This window comes from Cinclus cinclus, chromosome 5 (genome assembly GCF_963662255.1).
Source record: "Cinclus cinclus chromosome 5, bCinCin1.1, whole genome shotgun sequence".
In the NCBI taxonomy this organism is placed as follows: Eukaryota; Metazoa; Chordata; class Aves; order Passeriformes; family Cinclidae; genus Cinclus; species Cinclus cinclus.
In genome coordinates this window covers 67,863,363-67,865,963 of record NC_085050.1, presented here as the reverse complement: position 1 = coordinate 67,865,963, position 2,601 = coordinate 67,863,363, and positions in this window count along the sequence as shown.

Sequence of the window (2,601 nt, the reverse complement as noted above, 5' to 3'; positions counted from 1 at the left end):
TAGTGTTGTATATGAAGTTTCTCCCCCCCCTCCCAAAAGTGTGAAGAAAAACAACTTGGAAGAAGGTAAGGCTGTAGATTTACATGGGAATTTCTGCTGCACTGAGGTGTTGGGGAAACTCAGCCTGGTCAAGGTGGAAGTGTTTCTTGGAATGCAAGCCAGCTTTCTTCAAAAGAAGCATCAAAAGAAGAATATAAATTAATTTTTGTCGTATGATTGGATATTTGTCAAAGATACGACAGGTGAACGATAAACATGGGGCAAGGAGAGTGAGTATTTCACCTGCTGGCCTCTAGAGCTGCTCAGTGTCCCTTTAGTGGGCTGGACAAAAACACTATCCAAGTCCATTCTCAGCTCTGGTTGCCTCTTGGGAATGCCCCTTTCACCTCCCTGAATCTTCCCTCTTTTCCCTTGCAGACAGTGGAAAAAACAGTCCTTGCACTGCTGCTGGTTTCACTGTCTGGATTCAAGTGGTTCATCACCTCTCAGTAATTGAGGGGCCTTGGTGCAGCCCTATAACTCTGAACATGATAGTTATGTATCCAACATCCCTTCCCATTCCATTTAGGTCCATTTATTCCAACCTTAGCTATGGCTTAAGATTGATTGTGTTCTAGCAGTGGTCTATGACTGACCACTTTGCAAGTCTAAGACCTTGTCTAAAAATTCTCCCATGTGCTTGCTGTAGAATGTCTAGGTTTGTCTTTATTTCTTCTGTTGACAAAGAGCTATACAAACTTCAAACCATTACTCTGCCTAAAAACAGATTTTTGGCATGCTCAAAAATACTGGGTTCTAACAGCTTTTTAAAACAAAAAATTCAAGCTGTCTCTTTTTCTTCTTGGACACCAGATGTTTTCCTACACTGAGCAGCACTAGCCTGTCTGTATTTTAACAGGGATTTGGATTTCTGTGGGAGATAAAACATTAGACTGGAGGAAAACAATTTGTATTCATGGCAGCCTCCACGCTGCAGCCTTTGCTTCAGGCACTGCTGAGATGACAAACGACACTCCCTCGGCTCCAGGCTGAGAGGACACTTGAGAGTAGCTGAGGATGTCTTCCTGAAAAATCCCACAGCTACACCAGGCTTGATCTGTCACCTCAAGAGCTTTCTTCTCTGCTGTCTTCATCCTCTGTGCTTTTGGGATTTCAGGTAAACAACCTTTCACCTGCATTTCAGCCAACCCTGGCACACAGGTTCTGTCAAAGCAAGCTTAAACCCAACCTGTGAGCACCTCTTAAGAAACATTCACCTTTAAACATAAATTAGAAGCCAGGAGAAGGATTTGCTTTCCATCTGAAAGCAAGTCTGCAAGGCCAGAGTTACATTATTATTCATGTTAAGGGGGAAAGGAATAAATAGCCAAATCTTTTGTACTGTTACATATAGAGGAACGGCACCTCTTCCTACAGGAAATAAAACCCCACAAACTCTTACAGTATTGTCAAATAGAATACTGTCAAAGAGACTCAAAGCCTATAAAAGGTTTAACTGCTCCCTGCCCTTTATATACAGCAAAGAGAGTAAAATCAAACTGATTTTGCAGGAAGGAAAAAAATAATATAGGAAATAGCTCAGAAATGAGATATTTAAAGTGAAACAATATCCATAGCAGTGTGTCAAACTGATTTTATATGCTGTGCCCAACTCTGAATGATAAAAAATGTAAGCCTTAGTCAAGGAAAAGTAGATCTATAGCTCAATAAAAAGATACAAACAAGTACAAGCACACGAGATAATTCTGTAGTCCTTACTAGAAATACAAAATGTTCAGATCAAGTAACAACATGGCATTTTTTTTTTAAATCAAGGAGGTTTGAAAATATATCTCCTGCCAAAACGAAGCATTTTTGGGAAGTGGTGTACAAAATGAGGCAGAAGTGTCAAAACAAATGATGACTAAAACTAATTTAACACCTAGTCTAGCCTAGGAAAACAAGGCATGTATTAAAATGGAAATGTATTTTGTTTCTGAAGACAAGACATTCTTCCACCAAGATCCTCATGTTGCTTAAACAAAATTTACCGCAGTATCAACATGCCTGTCATTTTACCCAACACTGAATTTTGACCAAGTGATTGACACAAATATTCCAAGGTTGAACACCTCCATCAAGTTTTTATAATAATTGCACTGAAGTTCAGATGGATTTGATGTTATGCTAAATTATGCTGTGTGTCAGGGTTTTATAAGTATGAAAGCTACAGTGTGCTTTAAAGCACTTTCTTTTAGGTTGCCAGTTTTAGAGCACTGGTGACTTTTTATGTAGGATGGATGAGTTTAATTTAAATCCACTAGACATTAAGTCTATGCAGTGTTCTGCTGCCATGGGACAAGTTTTGTATTCTTCACAGTTGAAGGTGCTTGAAAGCAAAAGTCACCCTTTACCTACCTTGTTGTTCAGCCAATTCTGAAAGTTAGATTTTAAGCATTGTCCTTCTAAAGCAACTTTAAACCCCCAGCAACACAACTACATGTAACTTCCCGGTGATTAAGCTTCCCTGCCTTTCTGATAGCAAGGAAAAGACTGCACTTGAGCTAATAAGTCACAGCAGACACAAAACTACTCTTCCTTCAAAAGTTACCTTTCTTTCAG